Source organism: Vulpes vulpes, chromosome 10, assembly GCF_048418805.1.
Source record: "Vulpes vulpes isolate BD-2025 chromosome 10, VulVul3, whole genome shotgun sequence".
Taxonomy (NCBI): Eukaryota; Metazoa; Chordata; class Mammalia; order Carnivora; family Canidae; genus Vulpes; species Vulpes vulpes.
Genome location: NC_132789.1, coordinates 57,673,180 through 57,697,441, shown reverse-complemented (window position 1 = coordinate 57,697,441; position 24,262 = coordinate 57,673,180). Strand labels below are relative to the sequence as shown.

At 38.7% G+C, this 24,262-nt stretch overlaps 1 long non-coding RNA gene and 1 pseudogene across 1 annotated transcript in view; one reads left to right on the top strand and one right to left on the bottom strand.

Annotated features, from left to right (window-relative positions):
- The window catches only part of LOC112914874 (uncharacterized), a 158,018-nt gene that overhangs the window by 98,350 nt on the left and 35,406 nt on the right, over positions 1-24,262 (bottom strand). Inside the window, exons 6-7 of the long non-coding RNA XR_011994881.1 lie at positions 16,128-16,199; positions 15,999-16,023 (exon numbers count right to left, since the gene is read on the bottom strand). This is a non-coding gene — a long non-coding RNA (uncharacterized lncRNA). The remainder of the gene's footprint in view (positions 1-15,998; positions 16,024-16,127; positions 16,200-24,262) is intronic.
- Positions 12,378-13,199, top strand: LOC112914873 (14-3-3 protein zeta/delta pseudogene; annotated as a pseudogene).

Here is a 24,262-nt window from a genome sequence, read left to right as displayed (position 1 = left end):
TCTCATCTGAGCATCTCAAGAGTAAGTTTTGTTTGTTTCTCAGATCACTATGATCTGATTTCTTTCCCTTCTAGCCAACTAAAGCCATAAGGTTCTAATGTCCAAATATAATAAACACATTTGTTATCTCAGAAATCCTCTCTCCAGCTTTAACACTCTTAACCTCTCCTTCCTTAAAATATGTATCTCATTGGTTTGATTACATTTCTCTGTCCTGATTCTCTTTCTGCTTCTCTGGTAATGTTTTCTTGATCTGCTTTATCATTCCATCTCCCTCTGTTTGTCGTTCTTAGGGTGAGGCTTTGTTTGTGGTCCATTTCTCTTCTTGCTCTGCATAAGCAGCATCATTTGAGTTATCTAATTGATCTCAAGGTTTTTACAACCACCTATCACTGATAAACCCAAAATCTTATCACCAGCCCCTCCCAGTATCTTCAGGTTCCACATTCACACATGTACCTGTGTTTCCCAAAGGCACCTTTAAATGGACATTGTCCAGAGTGAATTCAATCATTGCCTCCACCCTCTACCAATCCAAGAGACCTCCTGCTCTCATCCACGTGTCAGGTATTGACACCCTTGTGCACCTGCTCACCCAAGCAAGACACTGGGCATCATTTCTCACTTTTTCTTCATTTTTCTTACAGACTTAACCTTCCAAACATATTTTGAATCTGTTCCCCTTTCTCTCATTTAAGCTCTATCCTTTCTTTTATACCTCTTCATGACACTAATTTTCTAGATCCCAGTCTTGGCCCCTCAGATACATCCCATACTGCTTTCAACATAAATTTTAGAAAATTAAAATCTGATCCTATTCTTTCCTGCACTAAATGACCAATGATCCCCCTCAGCTTTTAGATGAAAATTCAAGCTCTTTAGTATCGCATTAAGGTCTTTTATAACATGGCTTCTGTAATTTTTCTACTACCATCTCACAATTTGTGATCGAGCTATGCTAAACTACTTATGATTCCCTGCATACATTATGCCCTTGTCTTTATGTATGCTATTCCTTCTTGTTTTTTCTGTTTATATTCACTTGCCTGTGTAGTTCTTACTCATTCATTTCTTTTTTAGGAGAACAAAATAAAAGTTAGCTTTTACTGTTCCTGAGGCTCAAAGGACGTGCAGACTGGATTTCTGTTCTGAGAACAGTCTATTAGACTTCTGCAGAACAAACTCCTGCTGGGGCAGAGGAGAACTAAGAAAAGCAGACAAAATATTTTTAAAGATTTGATTGAAGGCATATGAAAGATTCCAAAACAGTGAGGGTTTAAGGGACAAATATCCAAGAAAGAAGGGAAATGTGGAAAGGCGAGCTCAATTTTCCCCTCAAAGCATTTTCTGGCATGGCTTTAAGTTAGTACAGCCACTTTGGAAAACCATTTGGGAGTATCTACTAAAGCTGAACTGCTCATACCCTATAAACAAGCAATACTACTCTTAGGTACCTGCTCCATAGAAATGTGTAGCAAAAGGCTGTAGAAGAATGTGCATTAACAACATTATTCACAATAGCTCCAAACTAGAAACTGATATTATTAGAATAATGATTTACATTATACTTACACAATAGACTGCTATACAACACTGAAAATTAGTGAACTATTGCTATACACAGCAATATGAATGCATTTTCTAAGTAAACTTTGTATGAAAATGCCACATACAAGAGGATATACTATGAGACTTCATTTATATGAAGTACAAAAATAGATTAAACAAATGCATGATGTTTAAAGTCCAGAGAGTGGACTTTGTAGAGAAAGAACTGGATCCTGGTAATATTCTAATATTTGATCTGACTAGAGTTGACCTGGAGGTATACACTGTACGATCATTTGTCCAGCTTTATACCTATAATTCATGCAATGTGTGGTATATATGTTATATTTCAATAAAACAAAATGTCTTTTTTAAAAAAGGAAAAATGACATCTGTATCTAAATAGAAAATAGTATTATGGACAATTGAAAAGGGGATAGAAATATAAAGCTATGTTTTAGAGAAACAATTTTGAGAAATTATATAGCTCAGTGTATACTCCTTAAAACCTATTACCATGGGATCCCTGGTGGCTCAGCGGTTGAGCATCTGCCTTTGGCTCAGGGCATGATCCTGGGGTCTGGGATTGAGTCCCACATCGGGCTCCCCGCATGGAGCCTGCTTCTCCCTCTGCCTATGTCTGTCTATCTGTCTGTCTCTCTCTCTCTGTTTCTCATGAATAAATAAATATTTTTTAAAAATTAAAAAAATAAAACCTATTACCACTAAATTACTGGAAAACTATCAACCGCAGATAAGTGTCCAAGACATACATATTATTTACTACCACAAAGAACTCATGCAGAAATATATTTGGACACAATAAGAAAGCTTCTCTTTCCATAAAATATGCTATATTTTTCAGAGAAAGCCCAAATCAAAAATGGTTTTCAATTTTTTTCCAGCTGACATCACCTGGGAGATGCTATTCAATTTCATTTGTTTTAGCATCTGATGAATGGTTTGGACTGAGGCTGCTAGAAGGCTTTTCCTGGACTTTGTAATAGGTAACTCTGTGTCTTTACAAAATGCTTCACTGTGTATGAGTACTTAGAAGACATTCCAGGTTTCTCACATTCGTGTTTTGATACAGACAAGGACTGCATAGGCAATTCTGTGCTTTTTCAAAGTGCTGGAAAAATATTTCAACAGCTTCCAAGATTTTTTCCTAGTCTCGGAGGTCAGGAAAGAGCTTATGTTGAAAGATCTTTATTTAAAAAAAATAAGAACCAGATCAATTATCAATGTTAGATCAGTGTATTTAGATGGTAAAAATGGTATTCAAATGAGCCACTTTCAGCTGGTGGCCCAGCAGAAATAGCAGAAGGGAGATTAGCTGAGAAGATGTAGAATTAGGCATCCACTTTTTGGCTACCTAGTGCCTCTACCTTATCTCAAGCTGTGGCAATTGCATCTAACCTTCCTGTGATAGACAGACACTAAGATGGCTCCAAATTAGCCCTGCCCCCTGGTATTCATAACTCTGTGGAATTCCCTCCCTTCAGTGAGCAGAAATTGTGACCAGGGGATGCTCTGTCATGTTTGTGATTTCATCGCCTAAGATACTAACTTCCCTCTTGCTAGCAGACTCTCCCCATTGACTTTCACCCTTGGTAGCTTTGATGAAGCAAGCTTCCATACGGAGAGGCTTGTATAGCAAGGAGCTAAGGGTAGCCTCCAGGAAACAGCCAACTAGAAATTGGAAGTCTCAGTCCCATGGCCCACAAGGAATTGAATCCTGGCACCCCACAATCATGTGAACTTGGAAGAGGCTCCTTCCTCAGTTCAGCTTCAGAAGAGACCCCATCCCTGGCCAACAATCCTGATTGCAGTTTTGTGAGAGAACCTGAAACAAAAAACCCAGCTAAGCCATGCCTAGACTCCTGAGTCACAGAAACTGTGAGACCATAAATGTATGTTGCTTGAAGCTACCAAGTTTGTGGTAATTTTTTACACAGCAATAGATCATTAATACAGGTTCCAATATCTGCTTTACTCCCAGAAGGTCACTGAAATTTTAAGTGGGTTAGTCTCAGAGCAATCATAAATTATCATATTTTTAATAAGAAGCCCTAACTTGATAGGTTTTTGAATAGGAGAAAAGAGCAACATATTTCTAGAAATCAATTTTAATGCTATTAAATTCTGCCATTTTTGAGTGTCTGAGGTGAGCTGATGAACAGTAGTGAACTTCTAAACATTTCTTTTATTTCAGTTGGCAGAGACACTGTACATTTTCATAACCTGTGGCAGACAATATTTTTCAAAGGTGGCTGCAACAATATCCTCCATCCTATGTGCTGTCATGCAATGTGACCTCGCCACTCCTCCATCAAAGGCAGTCTTGTTCCCTCCTCTTGGGTCAGACCTTGTGACATGCATGTTATCAATAAAATGTGCAGAAGTGAGGCTTCATGATTTCTGAAGCTAGGTCAGTAAAAGCCACACAGCTTCTCCCTGTTCTTTTGGCAGTTTTCCTTCAGGGCACTTCCTTTCAGCTTGTTCCTTCCCCAAACCCAGCTGTTACACTGTGAGAAGCCAAAGCCAAATAAAGAGGGCATGAGTATCCTACTCCAGTGACAGAGCCAGCTGAGCCTAGCCTTTAAATTCGGTACCAGTCCCATGAGTGAAGAAATCCTTTACAGTTCCCCAGCATTTTGGGTGACCCCAACCTTGCAAGTTTTCCCAGCTGAATTTCCAGACATTGCAGAGCAGAGGCAAACTGTGATGATCAGTTTTTTATGTCAAAGTTGGCTAGGCCACTGCACCCAGTTATTCAATCAAACACAAATTAAGGTGTTGCTTTGTCCCCCTAGATATGTTTTATATCTAGTGTGGATAGATAGATGATAGATAGATAGATAGATAGATAGATAGATAGATAGTTTTATATCTATATAAGAAGGTAATTTTGTAGTCATGATTAACATCTACAATCAGTTGGCTTTATGTAAAAGACATTATCCGGGGTAATATGGGTTAGCCTAACCCAATCAGTCGAAAGCTTTCATAATGGAATAGATTCCTTGAGGAAGAAGAAATTCCACCTGTGGCCTGCAATTCCACAGGTGGAATTTGCAGAGAAACAATAGAATACAATTGAAGACAAGAAGAAATTCCACCAGTGGCAGCCACCGTCCAAGATATTGAAGCCTGCCCTTATTGAAAGCCTGCCCTGAAGGTGTCAGACTAGCTTAATTAGCCCCCACAATCATGTAAGCCTATTCTTTGCAATAAGTTTCTTAATACACATACATCCTGCTGGTGCTATTTCTCTGGTGGAGTCCTGATACATAAACCATCTGGCTATGCTCTGTCTGAATTCTTTGCCCATAGGAAACATAGCTTAATAGAATGGTTGCTTTTTTATACCACTAAGATTTAATTATTTTTTATGCACCAACAGGCAACCAGAACTCTTCCTGTTATTTAACCAATTTCAATAGAATTCTCTAAATCACAAGAAAATGCTGATTGTATGTACTTCACAGATCTCACATATTTTAGGCAAAATATAGAGAAAGTAGACCACATTCTGGACTCTGAACACATTATCATTCATTATATCACTGACATTGAAATTTAAAAGACATTTTTCTATCTTTAGTCAAGACTATATTAAAAATATACAAGACAAAAGCTATTCCTGGGGAAAGCAACTAGATTTGTAACCTGGATTTTCCCCTGTTGTATCAAAGCACCAGTTGCACAAATAATAATGATATAACATTATAGTGATGAACAGTATTTCTTTAGCCGTAGCTCTACCTTGTTTTATACAACTTCTATTCTCTAAAACTTTCCCTTCCTTATCACTCAATTTTTCTGAGAATGCCTTAATGAGGTTTCAATCAAATGAGTATAAACATGTTTTTTTTTCCTGCTTCCACCTGGTGCCTGCCACATTTCCCCACACATCAGCACCCCTTGGCGGGTGGTGCCCCAGCGCCAGGCCAGCACCTGCTGTCCATGGTGCTGATTTCTGTGCCAGCCACCCTGCCTCCTCCTGACACAAAGCTCGGCCCCATGTCACTGGCAAATCCATTAAGCCCAGATAGTGAAGCCAGAGACTCAGACTTGCATTTTGCCAGGTGCTGCCATGAAAGGTTTCGAGCCTTCCCATGGTGGTAGGGGCAGGGTATGGCTGAAACTTCAAGCATTACTAATGTGTCAGTGCCCTAAATGTAGCAAAGTTTCTTATTTTCTGTACTCACCTTATTCATCCCTCCATTTTTTGTACCATACTCTTTTTTTAAAGGGTACCAATGCAATGCTGCTTACTCTTTTTGATGTATATATTACTAATTCTTCTTTTGTGAAAATGGATTTTTACATTTTTATCTTTGGACCTCAGCTTCCTAGAGATAAACTCATAAGCATCATGCTGAAAAGCAAATTTCAAAAGCAGACAGCACATTGTACTCAAAATTGGTCCTCATTTCTGATTACCAAGCTTGCTTGTTAATTCTCTTTCTTCTTAGAATAAGCTCATTCTCAAAAAAAAAATTTTTTTTTAGAAGTTCTTGTAATAGACCCTGAGTAAACCTACCCTGATGTGTTTAATTCTAAGGTAAGTAGCACTGAGGCTTTAGCTTGGAAATGTCTATGATACCACATTTATTTAAGAATTTAGTTTAGGGGATCCCTGGGTGGCTCAGTGGTTTAGTGCCTGCCTTTGGCCTATGGAGTGATCCTGGAGTCCTGGGATCGAGTCCCGCATCGGGCTCCCTGCATGGAGCCTGCTTCTCCCTCTGCCTGTGTCTCTGCCTCTCATTCTCTCTCTCTCTCTCTCTGCATCTCTCATTAATAAATAAATAAAATCTTTTAAAAAAAGAATTTAGTTTAGTTGAAGGAAAGTTGTGAGTTCTTGTTTCGCTTTCAGAAGTGAAAAACCCAGAATCCCAGTTTTAATTAAAACATCTTATTTGGGCATGTTGACTTATTTGAATTCACTGATTCTACACTTGCAAAGAATATGTAGTTAAGGGATGGGCTTTGGAACAAGACTGAGTGTTTCCCCACTCTGCCATTTACTGGCTGTCAGACCTTGGAAAAGTTACTTAATCACTGTCTGTGCCTCAGTGTTCCTAGCTATAGGATGAGGACATTGACAGCATATACCCCACAGGATTTTAGTGGAACTTATTTTACATTAATAAGCACTACTGGCCAAAAAACAGTGCTTAATATATAGTAAGCTCTATATATGGATTTGTTAATATTATTTTTTATTTATTTAAATTCAATTTAATTAACATAGACTCATTAGTTTCAGAGATAGAATTTAGTGATTCATCAGTTGCATACAACATCGAGCACTCATTACTTCAAGTGCCCTCCTTAATGCCCATCACCCAATTACCCCTGTTAAAATTATTTAACAATTGCTGAGCCTTGTAACTTTACCAATCACCCAGGCAAAGGGCTTCTCATTTAATGACACTAGATGAGTAAGAATTGATGTGGTCTGAGCATGTGCCAATGGTTTTACTTATTTTAACACTTCTGTGCATTCTGCACAAAGGAAGGGAGATGCATATGTGCAAATTTTTGTACTTATTTGTAATAAGGCATTAAATTTTAGTACATGTCACAATTAGAAGAGTGTTTTTCTTGGGAGACGGTTTATAAGCAAACGTGTTTTATTGGCATATAAATATCTTTACTATGTAAATATAGCCATGCATTTTCACCAGCAGCTGGCATAGTTATATGGTGCTAATATTTTAGATATATATGTAGCCAACATGTGAGCTCCCATGTGTCAGGCTATATTATTTAATTATAGTCCATTGACATAAATGTCAGAATTATTCCCATTTTTAAAAATATTTTATTTATTTATTCATGAGAGACACACAGAGAGAGGCAGAGACACAGGCAGAGGGAGAAACAGGCTCCTCACTGGGAGCCCGATGTGGGAGTCCATGCGAGGACCCAAGATCACGCCCTGAGCCAAAGGTAGATGCTCAACCGCTGAGCCATCCAGGCGTCCTAGAATTTTTCCCATTTTGACCAAGAGGAATACCTCCAATGTAGACAATCCTACTCACTGCTAATTTTTATATTTCCTTATCTATTACTTAAAAATACTGAGGTAATGAATTAAATTAATGAATTAACAAAACAAAACAAAAAGGTATAAATAAAACTTGGATTCACACACACACATGCACACAAATATTCATAGAGGCTTTATTTCTAATAGCCCCAAACTAGAAACAACCAAATTCTCTTTCAATGACTGAAAAGGTAAACACACTACAGTATATCCAAATCATTAAACACTACTTCAGCAATAAAAAGGAATGAACTATTGATACACACAATAACTTGGATGACTCTCAAGAGAATTGTGCTGAGTAGAAAAAAAGTCATTCTCAAAAGATTATATATATAATTCCATTTATATAAATCTCTTGAAATAAGAAAATTCTAGATATGGAGAATGGGTTAGTAGTTACCAGAGGTTAAAAGAGGAGTTTAAGTGGAGGTAGCTACAAAATAGTAGCACAAGGAATCTCTGAGATGGAACTGCTTGGTCTCTTGGCTGTATTGGTTTCATAGGAATCGACACACAGGATAAAATTGCTTAGAACCAAGTACACACACATACAAAGGAGTAGATGTAAAGCTGACAGCAAAATATCAGTAAGATTATCAGTAGCAATCTCCCACTTTCCCACTTGATACTGCATTATATTTATGTAAGATGTTATCATTAGGAGCAACAGGGTCCAAGGCATACAGGATCTCTATTCTTACAATTACATGTGAATCTACAATTCTTTCAGAGTAAAAATTTTTACAAGAAAGAGGTGCATTTAAGAAGTTTCATAAAATATTATATAATATACCAATTTTTAAAGAGATTTATTTATATATTTGAGAGAGAGAGAGAACACAAGTAGGGGGCAGGGGCAGAGAGAGAGGGAAACAAGCAGACTCCGGCTGAGTGCAGAGCCTGATGCAGGGCTTGATCCCAGGACCCTGAGATCGTGACCTGAGCCAAAACCCAGAGTCGGGCACTCAACTGACTGAGCCACATAGGTGCCCCTAAAATACCAATTTAAAAGTGAAAAATCTAGATCTAAAAATAGTATGATTTCATTACCAGAATATTTACTATATCTGTTATTTTTAAAGGAGCAATTCCATGATTCTGCTTCAATAATTATTTAGTGACAGCCCACGGAGCTCCAGGCATAATAGCAGGCATTTCAGAAAAGAAAATATTATTTGGCCTTCAAGGATACTCTTGCGGCAGGTACTACAGTTCCTATTTTACAAATGAAGAAACAGACTGAATAATGTTAAGGAACTTGCCCAAAGTCCCACATAGAGTATGCAGCAGGTTTGGCACTTGTCCCCAGCCCGGTGCTTTTTCTAGCACTATACCAGATCAGATCTGTCATACAGAAATGTCCTAGCAGCACGAAACAACAGGATGAATTTAGGAACTTGCATGGTGCATTTTGTCTTAGGTTTTTATCATGAGAAAGGAGTAACTAACTGCTTGTTGCTACAATTCCTAAATTTTAAAAATTAACTTCAATTAATTAACATAGAGTGTATTATTAGTTTCAGAGGTAAAGTTCAGTGATTCCTCAGTCTTATACAACACCCCGTGCTGGGGCATCTGGGTGCTCAGTGGTTGAGCCTTTGGCTCGGGTCCTGATCCCAGGGTCCCAGGATCGAGTCCCACATCGGGCTCCCTGCATGGAGTCTGCTTCTCCCTCTGCCTGCATCTCTGCCTCTCTCTCTCTGTGTGTCTCTCATGAATAAATAAAATCTTAAAAAAAAATACACTCAGGCCTCACTACATCACTTACCCTCCTTAATGCGCATCACCCAGTTACTCCATCCCCCACACCCCTCCCCTCCAGCAACCCTCAGTTTGTTTCCTATGCACGATCCCTAAATTTTAGTTCACTTTTCCTGTCTTCAGCCACAAGAAAATTCTAATTACTCTCCCACCCACGTCTACAAAGAGCATCCTGGTTCTTTCCCTACACTCATTTCATAAAAATACCAAACCTGACTCAACCACTAAATCCTCTTTGCCCACCCCAACCACTGAGCTGCTGAAGATAGGAAAACAATAAATTAGTTTTCTTCAAGGAATGAGGAAGATGGTCCCTAGGGAGCTTTATAGGCCAATCTATTTATATCTCAATTTCCTCCCTCTAACATTGCAACTTATGTATCTTACTCTTTCAATGTTTGCCACATACCACTTAAAAAAATGTAAAGTTTTTTTCCTTAGATTTTCTGTTTCCCTCACAATGCAGTAGCATATATTGTTTAATATTCATATTTTCCCAAGATATTATTTCCTAGTAAAAAAAAAAGGAATCCATTATCTGATTTTTTTCAAGGTTGTCCTTGAAATATATTATATTATGCTAAACCAGAATGCAATTTCTATAAATGGCTTTTGTTTATATATGAACCAACCCCAGGAAATATATAGATCTTTCCAAAGGCAGTCCCAAAGCAGCACAGAGGTATAGGCATTATCATTATTCCCAGCCCTCCTCACCTCAATAATGGCCCCTCCTCAGTCTACAGTTACTCAAACCAGAAAGCCAGGAGTCATTATGGACACTGCTTTTTTCCTTCATCCCCATAGTCCATTTATTTATTTTTTAATATTTTATTTATTTATTCATGGGAGACAGAGAGAGAGACAGAGGCAGAGACACAGGCAGAGGGAGAAGCAGGCTCCATGCAGGGAGCCCGATGTGGGACTCAATCCCAGGACCCCAGGATCACACCCCGGGCTGAAGGCAGGTGCTAAACAGCTGAGCCACCAGGGATCCCCCCATAGTCAATTTATTAATGACATTTGTCCACTCTGCATCTGTAATACTTGCTGGTTCTTTCCCTTTCTGTCCCTTTGTATCACCAACCCTAAAGGAAAGTCCACCACCATCATTGTCAGGGGGACAATGTATTAAGTCTCTTCATTTTCCTTCTTCCTTCCTCTTGTGTCCCTTCAGTCTATTCTCCACACTGAGGCCTGAAAGTTCATATCACTCATCTAAAACTCCTCAATGGCTTCCCACGTCACTTACGATAAAACCCAATGGCCTGAACAAGACGGAGGTTTGAGAGTCCCTACACTGATCTCGGTTTCTCACTCAGCCCACCCTGTGACCACTCTCCTCTTGTCTCTTCAGCTACAACCACATCAGCTTCCCTAGATTCCTCAAACATGCCACATTCTTTCTCGCCAGGGTCTCACGGGTGTTGTTTATTGTCCTGGCACAGTCTTTCCCTTTTCTTCTCTCAAAACTGGCCATCTCCTCATCAACCTTCAAGTCTCTGCTCAGATGTCACTTTCCCAGAGAGTCTGGTGTCACCAGAAAACTTAAAAATGGTTCGCCATCAGCCCCTTGGTTCTCCCTCATAGCACCCCATTTTTTTTCCTTCAAAGACGTTTTACAATCTGAAACTACATTCTTATGTGCATTTACTGCTTTCTCTCTATTATATACATCCTAATAAGGCAAAGACTGCTTCTCATTTAATCACTTCATAACCATACCTATCATACCATAGATCATCCCCAAAATTGTTGAATGAAAGTACAAGTGAAGAAACCAAGGCTCAAAGATATACAATATTTGCTCAAAGTAGGAGTTAATAATCTTCTAAAACAGAACTAGAATCATAATCCCCTGTTCCCACCTAGCATTTGAGCCATTTTATTATACCTTTCTTTCTTTCTTTCTTTCTTTCTTTCTTTCTTCCTTTCTTTTTTTTTTTTTTTTAGCATGGGGTGCAGAAGGAGAGGGAGAGAGAGAGAGAGAGAGACTCCTAAGCGGGCTCCACGCCCAGTGGGAATCTGACACAGGGCTCCATCTCACAACTCTGAGATCATGACCCAATCAAAAATTAAGATTTAGACACTGACTGAGCCACCCAGGCACTTCTATCATACTTTTCTTTTCTTTTTAATTGACGATTTTATTTGTTTATTCATGAGAGACACAGAGATTGAGGCAGAGACACAGGCAGAGGGAGAATCAGGCTCCATGCAGGGAGCCCGATGTGGGACTGGATCCCAGGACCCCAGGGTCATACCCTGAGCCGAAGGCAGAGACTCAACCACTAGCCACCCAGGTGTCCCTATCACACTTTTCTTAAAGGAGTATGATTTATTGTAGGTTTTTGTGGCATGAAAGTATAAAAATTAAAGATATTCAGAATTCAAAACCCTGACTCCAAGGCTGTTGCATTCCATAACTAAATGAACCACATACCATCACCACTATTGATTCAGCTCTTTTGAATGTGATTATTAATTCTTAATCAGTAATTGTTCACAGTTATTTTCAAATTGCAAAAGACCCAGAGAATAGTTGCTGCTTCAATGTATTTTTCACCGATGTGTAACATCAATACGATACCTTATTTTACTGTTAAATTCAAAATAATCAACGTTCTAATGGAGAGTTAATATGAGTAACTTTTATCATAATAGCATAAATATTTTTTTCTGGTGATTCTGTGTACTGTTTCATTTGTGCTTAGTAGCCTTTTAGTTATCTTTGTGTTTAAATGTGAGCAACTCTGAAAAAGAATGAATTTTATGTGCTTCCAAAAAAAGTCAAAGATGTGTACTAAATTGGTTTGAATTGAAGTTTTTCAATTTTATATCACCTATTAATCACAGACTATACAACTTGGAAAAACTAAAGTCATAATGTTTGCAAGAAGTCATAAAAATGTCTAAGGAGGGTGTCTGTGGAGCCACTGTAGCCTGTGAGCAGCCAGATCCACGGACAGAGTCTTAGCCTCGCTGTTGCTGCCCAGAGACTGCTGAGCGCCCCTCTGTCCGCCGCCACCCACTCCGGACACAGAGCACCCAGTCATGGATGAAAATGAGCTGGTGCAGAAGGCCAAACTGGCCGAGCAGGCTGAGTGATATGATGATATGCCAGCCTGCATCAAGTCTGTAACTGAGCAAGGAGCTGAATTATCCAATGAGGAGAGGAATCTTCTCTCAGTTGCTTATAAAAATGTTGTAGGAGCCCATAGGTCATCTTGGAGGGTCATCTCAAGTATTGAGCAAAAGATGGAAGGTGCTGAGAAAAAACAGCAGATGGCTTGAGAATACAGAGAGATAATTGAGACCGAGCTAAGAGATCTCTGCAATGATGTACTGTCTCTTTTGGAAAAGTTTTTGATCCCCAATGCTTCACAAGCAGAGAGCAAAGTCTTCTATTTGAAAATGAAAGGAGACTACTAGCGTTACTTGGCCAAAGTTGCTGCTGGTGATGACAAGAAAGGGATTGTGGGTCAGTCACAACAAGCATACCAAGAAGCTTTTGAAATCAGCAAAAAGGAAATGCAACCAACACATCCTATCAGATTGGGTCTGGCCCTTAACTTCTCTGTGTTCTATTACGAAATTCTGAACTCCCCGGAGAAAGCCTGCTTTCTTGCAAAGACAGCTTTTGATGAAGCCATTGCTGAACTTGGTACATTAAGTGAAGAGTCATACAAAGACAGCACGCTAATAATGCAATTACTGAGAGACAACTTGACATTGTGGACATCGGACACCCCAGGAGACGAAGCTGAAGCAGGAGAAGGAGGGGAAAATTAACTGGCCTTGCAACTTTTGTCTGCCTCATTCTAAAATTTACACACACAGTAGACCATTTGTCATTCATGCTGTCCCACATATGGTCTTTTGTTTACGATTTATGACAGGTTTATGTTACTTCTATTTGAATTTCTATATTTCCCATGTGGTTTTTATGTTGAATATTAGGGGAGTAGAGCCAGTTAACATTTAGGGAGTCATCTGTTTTCATCTTGAGGTGGCCAATATGGGGATGTGGGATTTTTATACTAGTTATAAATGTTTGGCATAGTACTTTTGGTACATTGTGGCTTCACAAGGGCCAGTGTTAAAACTGCTTCCATGTCTAAGCAAAGAAAACTGCCTACATACTGGTTTGTCCTGGTGGGGAGTAAAAGGGATAATTGGTTCCAGATACAGGTGTAGTTATTGTGGATACTTTAAGGTTTAGAGCACTTATAAGGCTGTAGTAGAAATGGGTATCCCGTAGATACTACATGTGAACCACAAGTATCTGTGGAATACTCATTCTCAGTGTGCACATCTTTGACTACATTTGCAGAAGTGTTCCTTTAGTTGTGACCCAATTTACTCTGGATAAGGGCAGAAACAGTTCACATTCCATTATTTGTAAAGTTACCTGCTGTTTGCTTTCGTTATTTTTGCTACACTCCTTTTATTTGTATTTAAATGTGTTAGACAACTAAGAACAAATGTACAAGTAAAGATGCAGTAAAAATGAATTGCTTGATATCCATTACTTTATGTATATCAAGCATAGCAGCAAAACAAAAATCCCATGTATTTAACTTTTTTTTTTAGGTTTTTTTTTTTGTTTGTTTTGTTTTGGTTTTTTGCTTTTGTGATTCTTTTTTTTTTTTTTTTTGATACTTGCCTAACATGCATGTGCTGTAAACAGGGAAATAACTTGAGATGATGGCTAGCTTTGTTTTCATGAACAATCCAAGCATAATTGTTAAGAACATGTGTATTAAATTCATGTAAGTGGAATAAAAGTTTTATGAATGGACTTTTCAACTACTTTCTCTACAGCTTTTCATGTAAATTAGTTTCTTGGTTCTGAAACTTCTTTAAAGGAAATTGTACATTTTTAGAAATTTATTCCTTATTCCCTCTTGGCAGCTAATGGGCTTTTACCAAGTTTAAATACAAAGTTTATTATAACAAAATACTACTAATATAACTACTACTATTCCCAACCATGTCCCATATTCCTCCCCTACCCTGGAAAAAAAAAAAAAAAAGCTTTTTTTCAGAGACAGGGGATTGATTGGAAAAAAGTAATGTGTTCCATTTAAAATTTTGGTATATGGTATTTTCTAACTTAGGAAGCCACAATGTTCTTGGCCCATCATGACATTGGGTAGCATTAACCAAGTTTTGTGCTTCCAAATCACTTTTGTTTTTAAGAATTTCTTGATATTGTTATAGCCTGCCTTCAATTTTGATCCTTTATTCTTTCTGTCAGGTGCACAGGATTACCTTTTTTAGCCTTCTGTCTTGTCACCAACCATTTCTACTTGGTGGCCATGTACTTGGATAAAAGGCCGCATGATCTTTCTGGCTCCACTCAATGTCTAAGGATACCTTGTTTCCTTTGCTTGCATCCCACAAACTATTTCCCTCATCCTATTTACTGCAGCAAATCTCTCCTTAGTTGACGAGATTGTGTTTATCTCCTTGTAAGCCCTACCTATCCTGAATGGTCTATCATTGTCTGCCTTTTAAATCCTTCCTCTTCCTCTCTTTAAATAATGATGGGGCTAAATTATACCCAAAGCTCACCCTACAGACTATTTCCTCAGTACCTTGCAGAAAACACCAAACAAAAATACCATTTTAAAAGAGGTGTATTTTTTTTCTTTTAGAATGTAAGCTCCACAAGAGCAGGGACAATGTTCTATTGTGCCTAGTACACTGTAAATGCTCAATAAATATTGATGATTGGAGGCAGTGAGTCTTGATGATAAGGTTGAGAAACTGAAATCCCAAATACAAAAAAAAAATGTCTAATGAGTATTTGAATATCATAGACTTCTTTGATTTACAATTTTATAAAATTTGAAAATTGTTCTTTCTACTTTACCATATTTCTATGGAGAACAATTCCACTCAATTCTGGCTATTTTTACAGTCTCTAGGCATGTATCTATCATTGTTATAATCATTGCTTTATAGTGATCCTCTATTCTTATATATTTTATTCATCTCCTTCATTAGATCACTACTGTCTTTGAGGGAAATCACATCTACTGCTATTTCTTTTGACACTTTCCACAAAACCTCACAAAACGCTATGCCCATTGTAGCAACTTAATAAACATTGGCTCATTGCCTGAAGGAAGCAATTGACAACTCAGTCATGAAGAATTCACAGTGGTGCATAAATTTATCAATTTATTTTTTACATTCCCATGAGAGGTGATGCACCAAAATACTTTCTAATCTTAGGTGAGATCCTCTTGGTAATCAGAAAAGAAAAGGGAAAAAAAAATGTCACTTACATTTGTGGCTGGCTAATTTTGTGATAACAGGCCTTTCAGTGCATAGAAACTAAACTGCATGAATGAAAATGGAAAAGGATGTGTCTGATTGTGTGGGTTTCTTTAATTTGCTCCTTAACTTACTACCTAGATTTGGAATATTTGATGTCAATTTAGGAGACATATATTAACAACCATACTTCATAAGAGAAGAAAAACATTTCCTAAGATAATACAAAAATGCAAAACAACATTTGTTTGAAGATGGATGGGCTTTGAATCTGGATATTCCTGAGTTTAGATCTCGGTTCTGCATTTATTCATGGTGTGACCTTGCATAGGTAACTTACCTTCTCAGAGACTTGATTACCCCAACTGTAAAAGAGGAATAAAAAAACCTACATGTAGCATTGATATGAGGACTCAATGAATTAGAACCTGTAAAATGTCAAGTACTGCTAGCATGAACAAATGCCTACCTAATGTTCTTCTTAAATCTTCTTCCATAAAATCTCTCCTTTTGTTACAGATGGTAGTTGCTGGAAAGGTAGCTGATGAGGGGAAGAAATATATAAATGATCAGATAGTCGCTGCAACAGGTAGCAATCCTCCCACACCAATTTCTCCTCTCCTGCCACTCCACCTCCTCACTGCAGGCAAGGTTCATTAGCAACAGCAGTCTCCTCAAAAAAATCAAACTTAGGGATGCCTGGGTGGCTCAGTCTGTTAAGTGTCTGCTTTCAGCTCAGGTCATGATCCCAGGATTATGGGATCCAGCAGAGAGCTTGCCTCTCCCTCTCCCCCTTTCTCTGCCTGCAGCTCTGCCTACTTGTGCGTGTGCGCTCTTTCTCTGTCAAATAAATTAATAAAATCTTTAAAAAATAAAATAAAATAAAATCTTAAAAATAAAACAAAACAAACCCAAACTGTTAAGGGCCCTGAACAATATTTATCTGCCTAGTTTTCCTCTTTCCCCATAACTTTCATTCTTAAATGGAAGATAAGGTTATGACATCTGCTCACCAAACTCTTCAATAACCATTAGAGACTTGTCAGTCCCAAGTCTGGTCAATGCATCCTACCAGTCTCTCCCTGCTGCAGGTCCTCACGTGGTTCACCAGAACTCTGACCTTATAGCTTAGCTCTGGTGCTATCTTTCCCATGTAAAGAACACTCTGGCACTCCCATTTTGTAAAGTTGAACTATTTACTATAGTTCTCGTGACCTTCCATAACTAAAACCCACCCGCCTATCTACTCTTTTCTCTTGATACATCTTTTCATGAGATCAAAGAGTTGTTGGTAAGTCCTGGACATGTCCTAAACCACATGCCTTAACTATTACTGTTCTTTCCACTTGATATGTCCATTTCCACTTTCAACCATTAAAATCCTAACCTTTCTATAAAATACAACGAACACATCTTACTATTTTTGGTTTAACCTATCTTAAACTTTCTCATCCCTTCTTCCTTATCTGAACACAAACTCAACATTCAAGTTCCAAATGTGGAAGCCATTTTCTCTTTGAAGCCCTCTACAACCTTCCCACCTCCATAACCTCAAGTAGAAGTGACCACCTGACACATATTCCCCTAAGGGTCTCCCTCCATCACAGTGCTAATTTCACTTACCCATATCTCCCCCATTTACACCCCAGGGACCTCTGAAATGCCCAATCAAAACATCAAGGTTGGAAACTGCTGCTCTACATAGGAAAATTGACTAAAATTACTCAAGTTTGCAAAATACCTCATGAAAATCCCACCTTAAGGTTACAAGTATTAGTTTTTCAAAAGACTGCCCATGGGAAATATTCGATAGAAAGAAATCTTAAATATCTTCATCCAAATATGAGACTGAGGCCAGAAGGAATATGAACAAACGGGACAGAAGACAAGAAAGAGGGCATACGCATTTGGGAAAGATTAAAACTAATACATACTGCACTCAGCAAACTTTGTTGACTGTAGACTATATTCAGAGCTCTGTGCAAAAAGTTATTTTAAGAGCCTAGGGATTATGATGATATCAGATCTGAGAGCTTTTTTTTTTTTTTTTTTTTTTTAAATAAAGGCAGACTGCCACACGCAGCACCTCATCTGGATGTGTCTGGAGTCTGGGAAGCTTCATTCCCAGACTTCAGAACAAATGTGTTCCCTACAAATGGACCTTGAGAGCTTGTTTGGAGGTTCTGACACAGCTACTCCAACACCCTCCACTGAAGAACAGTCCTCTTTTTTCAGGGAAGATTGTCCTCTTTGACTGATCATACAGCTTTGGGAAGGTCACACATGGAGCACTGAGAGAGGAAGGGGACACCCGCCTAGCCAGACAGAGGGGCCAAATCAGCCCTGGTGATCGATGGAGTGACAGATGTCACAACCAGATTGCCCTCACATCTGAGAGACATTTCTTTAGAGAGAGAGATGGGGGAGGTTGAGAGGGCATGTGCACAAGAGAGAGACTCTTAAACAGCCTCCACACCTAGCATAGAGCCCAGTGCGGGGCGCAGTCTCACACCCTGAGATCCTGCTCTGAGCTAAAATCAAGAGTCTGGCACTTAACAGAATGAACCACCCAGGTGCCCCCCGAGAGACATTTTTGAGCCTAGAATCAACACGAATTGGTGACTGAACATGAAGTGGAGTGTATGTGAGAGGGAGTAATCAGAGGTGATGACTCAGAAAGCAAGAGGAGGAGGATAGTGCAGTCACTAACCAAGATAAGGAAACACAGAGCAAAGAGAAAAATGGTATGGAATATATAATGAAGTGTGTCGACGGGAGAAGGGGGGTTCCAGAGGCCACAGGTGGAAAGAGGGGCAATCAGTAAGACAAGGGCCAGGCAGGTGAGGTCAGCATGGATTGAGACGAAATGGCAGTGAGAGTTTGGGAAAGGATGGCAGGCCAAGGAAGGCATCCTTGCCTTCTGGCTGATAATCCTGAGTCACAGAAGAGTCAGAAAACTATCTCAGGGCCTGGAGGGACGTGGTAACGATGGAATAGGACAATGCATCCGAGTCTGGTTCCAGTACTCCAAGTGGGACTCTGATTTCACAGTTCTACAGTGTCCTCCTAAAAATACTTTCCTAGATGCCTTATCCTGGAGGAACTCTCACTGTGGTTCAATGTCATGGAATCACTGCTTGGGGCGTAAGACATAATCAAAGGTATCTGGCTTTCAAACTGTGCTCTATAAAGCTCTAAGGACTTCATGGAGGGGCTGCAGGGTCCAAAGAACACTGAAGGGATTGAGGTCTGAGTACCTACCCTCATCCAATCAGTGAGATACCCTCTGAATTTGTTTTACACGGGGGCTTCTCAGAAATAGGTCCCTACTAAAAAGAATTCCACAGTTAAGAAAAAAAGTTTGTTTTTTTAAAAAAGAAAAAGATTTAGAATTAACTGAAGTATCTTAATCAATAATGAATTATAACTTAAGCAATTTGTTATGCATCATAAAGCAATGTGGTTTATAAATTTTCCATAAACTACAGTAGATTTAAGAGTATCCCATTAATAATGTCACTATCAGTGACATTTCCAGCTGCATTTTTGAGTGAGAGAAAAAAGAATAATGATATTACTAGTGTAGTAAGAATTTCACAAAATCCAGCTATATTCATGGGACTGTGTTATTGATATGAAAGTTCTCCTTCATAAGTGTTGATGGGAATAAATGTTGACAACTGGTGATTTCGTGATATCCAAAGCCCTTAATACCTGTAGAATATTCAATTCACCCACTTCCAATCCGGGACCTGGGAAGAATAAATGATTCACTGAAGGCTCAGAGAGTGGTGTCCTTTCTAAGGCCCCAAAAGTCAGACCTGTGGACACCCTTATACAAAGGAGTTTCATGTAAAGGTTTCATAGTGATAATGATTCAAACAAGGCTAAAACCTATTCAGAAAAGCCAAATCAGAGCAAGAGCATCACATCTAGCAAGGAGAAAGGGAGGAGCAAATAATTGAAGTATGGGTCAGGGTGGTGAGGAAGGAGACTGACTCAAAGTAAATTCAGGCCCTTAGATGTGTGGAGCGTGGGAATGCCAAGCTTTTCGGCATTAGCCAGGGCAGGCAAATGGATGCTTGAGTCCACCTCAAAGAGCATTTACTTCTTTAAGCCTCAGCAACAATGGCTTTTTAAATCTATGCCTCAACTTAGATAAGAACTCATGGGAAGCTTCAAATAAGCAGAAGAGAAAAATACACTTTATAAGATTTGATTAACAGTATGGTTTCACAGGACCCTCAGCTACAACTGTCTGTGAAAATCATAAAATATTTACTGGTGTATCTTATTTAGGGTCGTGTTTCCGCATGTACTGTCTCAGCCCATCTTCTAGGCGTGATGAGATTTGCAAAGTAAATAAAGATAAACTCAAAATGGATGAATGATCTAAATGTGAGACAAGATTCCATCAAAATCCTAGAGGAGAACACAGGCAACACCCTTTTTGAACTTGGCCACAGTAACTTCTTGGAAGATACATCTACGAAGGCAAAAGAAACAAAAGCAAAAATGAACTATTGGGACTTCATCAAGATAAGAAGCTTTGGGATCCCTGGGTGGCGCAGCGGTTTGGCGCCTGCCTTTGGCCCAGGGCGCGATCCTGGAGACCCGGGATCGAGTCCCGCGTCGGGCTCCCTGCGTGGAGCCTGCTTCTCCCTCTGCCTGTGTCTCTGCCTCTCTCTCTCTCTCTGTGACTATCATGAATGAATAAATAAAATCTTTAAAAAAAAAAAAAAAGATAAGAAGCTTTTGCACAGCAAAGGATACAGTCAACAAAACTAAAAGACAACCTACAGAATGGGAGAAGATATTTGTAAATGACGTATCAGATAAAGGGCTAGTTTCCAAGATCTATAAAGAACTTCTTAAACTCAACACCAAAGAAACAAACAATCCAATCATGAAATGGGCAAAAGACATGAAGAGAAATCTCACAGAGGAAGACATAGACATGGCCAACATGCACATGAGAAAATGCTCTGCATCACTTGCCATCAGGGAAATACAAATCAAAACCACAATGAGATCCCACCTCACACCAGTGAGAATGGGGAAAATTAACAAGGCAGGAAACCACAAATGTTGGAGAGGATGCGGAGAAAAGGGAACCTTCTTACACTGTTGGTGGGAATGTGAACTGGTGCAGCCACTCTGGGAAACTGTGTGGAGGTTCCTCAAAGAGTTAAAAATAGACCTGCCCTATGACCCAGCAATTGCACTGTTGGGGATTTACCCCAAAGATTCAGATGCAATGAAATGCCGGGACACCTGCACCCCGATGTTTCTAGCAGCAATGTCCACAATAGCCAAACTGTGGAAGGAGCCTCGGTGTCCATCGAAAGATGAATGGATAAAGAAGATGTGGTTTATGTATACAATGGAATATTACTCAGTCATTAGAAACGATAAATACCCACCATTTGCTTCAACGTGGATGGAACTGGAGGGTATTATGCTGAGTGAAGTAAGTCAATCGGAGAAGGACAAACAGTGTATGTTCTCATTCATTGGGGGAATATAAATAATAGTGAAAGGGAATATAAGGGAAGGGAGAAGAAATGTGTGGGGAATATCAGAAAGGGAGACAGAACATAAAGACTCCTAACTCTGGGAAACGAACTAGGGGTGGTGGAAGGGGAGGAGGGCGGGGGGTGGGGTGAATGGGTGAGGGGCACTTGACGGGATGAGCACTGGGTGTTATTCTGTATGTTGGTAAATTGAACACCAATAAAAAATTAATTTATTAAAAAATAAATAAATAAATAAAAAATAAAAGACTGGATGTAGGGAACAGTTGGGGAGGGGGGGAAGGGGTGCCTGGCTACTGGGACTTGAAACTGAACTTTGCTGACAAGATACAAATTTAAAAACCAGAAACAGCATCTTCGGAGCAAGTCATTGTATACGATATAAACAAAGTTCCCTGGGAATGCAATTGTTAGAGGGCATAACACAGTGATAAAGCAAAGACAGAGCGAGCAGTTTTAACTACAGGCAGTAACCATAGGAGAGGAGTGCTCTAGAGCACTTAAGAGATAGAATTGGACACAATGGATAGACCAACACTCATTTAACTCCAGATTTAGAGTAGAAGTTGATCAAGCTTGTTAGTAAGATCCAATGTAGAGACACCAGGACCTGCCTGTCACTTCAATAAACTCTTGTTCCTCTCTGTCATATCTCCTTCATTCATATGCTTGGCAACAAAAATATTATAATAATTTATACCATCATTAATAATAAATATAATATTTAGAATAAATAGAATAATAAATAGAATAAATAGAATAATATAGAATAAGTAATTTCATTTAACTGTCATAATAAGCCAACCAGTGTCATTAGGAATAATGGTGCCAACAGGTATCTTTAACTTTCTCTCTCTCTTTCTCTCTCTCAGCCACTCTCCATTGTTTGATATGGAAAGCTGACTTTTTTGAAATGTGCTAGGCCAACTCACTATAAATTCTCCTTCCAATCAGCTTGCCAGCACAAGCCACCTCTAAATAGAAATTCTGAAACTATCTCTGATTATTATCCCTACACATGAGGAGTTAAGACTGAAAAGTTAGGTGATATGCTCAAGGTCACATTGCCAGGATTCAAATCCAAGTGCTCTGACCATAGATACACACAGAACTGGAAGACTCAGAAACCTATTCCAGTAGCCATGTGGTTTGCCCTCATGAATCTGGTAGGTCATTCATCCCCACTCAAGCAACAGGCATCCCCTGAAATGCAGTCGTCAGCTGTTACTCATTCTTGTGATTCAGCTTCCCTTCATCTCAGCACCTGTTGACTGTGTTCTCCCTCTATCACTGCTACTTCTCTTGCTGTGCCTCATCTTAAAAATTCCCAAAAAGTGAGGATCCAGTATAGTTGGTAGGTAATTATCCAAAATGGAACCCTCCTATAGTATGTTGAAACATTTGAGGAAAGCCTCTGATGTGAAAGAGATAAAACAAACAGATGGAAGAAAGCAAATTGGAAAAACTTTGCAGTGAGAAGAAAACCTCAAAATGTATTAATATACTCACAGAAATAAAGAGAAAAATATATCCAAGAACCAATAGGATGGATTTTTTTAAAAGGCTATTTGGAAATAAAAGAGTTCTTGAAAAAAAATTTTTTAAGATGATAATAGAGTTAGAGTGAATAAGCCAACAGTGGAAATAAAATGATATACTAAAAAAAGAAAATCCAATTAATCCAAAAGAAGGCAGAAAATATGAAAAATAACCAATGACTAAATGGGACAAACAAAAAGCCAATGGTAAAATGGTCAATTAAACCCAACCAGATAGTTAAATGCATTACATGAAAATGGTTTAACCACTACAATTAAAAGGCAAAGGTTATCATCTGTATTGATTGGGAAAGAAATATCCAAGTATATGTTGTGTACAAGAAGCCACTTTAAATGTAAAAATAGGTTTAAAGTAAAAGGATGAAAAAAGATGTATGATGAAAGCCAGCCAAGAGCACAAAAAATGTTTTGGTATAATTGAAATGGTTCATATACTGATTAAACATACATTGTCAATATTGACTAAACTGTTCACTTAAATGGCTGTGCTTTGTTGTATATAAATTATACACACCATATAGTTTAAACATCACCATGAAGCTGATGTTTAAAATATTTTTAAATGATTGTAGAAATTAAAAACACAATAGAAATCCTGAAATAAATATTAAGCAAATCTCTCAGAAATAGAAAAATATGGAAGTGGTGTATAGTAGAACAATGATAGGAACATCAGAGAATTAATTCAGGAGATCCAACCTCATTATATAGGGGTGTTCCAGAAGAACATGCAGAAAAAGGAAATAAAAATCAACTTCAGAAAATATTAACAGAATTGAAGGATGTGAGTTTCCAGGCTGAATGCCCAACAGGGTGGATGAAAACAGACCCACATTAAGGTGCATTCTTGTAAAAATTCAGGCCACTAGGAAGAACAAATACAAAAAAAAAAAAAAGCTTTCAGAGACCACAGGTTTTACACACAAACCATCAAAAATAATGATGGCATTTCAGCTTCTCATTAACAACAGCAGAAGCTGCGAAACAACAGAGAGATGCCTTTAAAATTGCACAGGAAAATGGTTTGCCTCCTAGAATTTTGTATCCAACAAACTATCACTCCTGACTATAATTGAGTCTGAAGGTGGAATAAATACATTTTAGAATATGCAAGTCTCAAAAACTTTGCCGCTTATCCTTTCTTTCTCAGGAAGCTACTAATGGATGTTATCCGATAAGATGCCAGAGCAGATGAAGAAAAAGACTCAGAACTGAAGAACCAGAGGTTCCTATACAAGAAAGGAGAGGAAGGAAACACCAGGATAAGATCCAAGGACAGCTGGGCAGCAGGGATTGAAAGCAAGTTTTGAAAGCCGCTGCCTAAATTTAAGTGAGTTAGAAGTTCCTGGGGAAGTTATTTCCCAAAGATGAAACTGATAGAATATCAGATGTGTTCATGAGAGATTTAGACAGCTGGGTGCGAATTGGGGCTTGAATTTGTGATAAACTCATTAAAAGAATAATCATCAACAAAAAGATAATTATGAATTCCAGGAAAATCCCGATTTGTC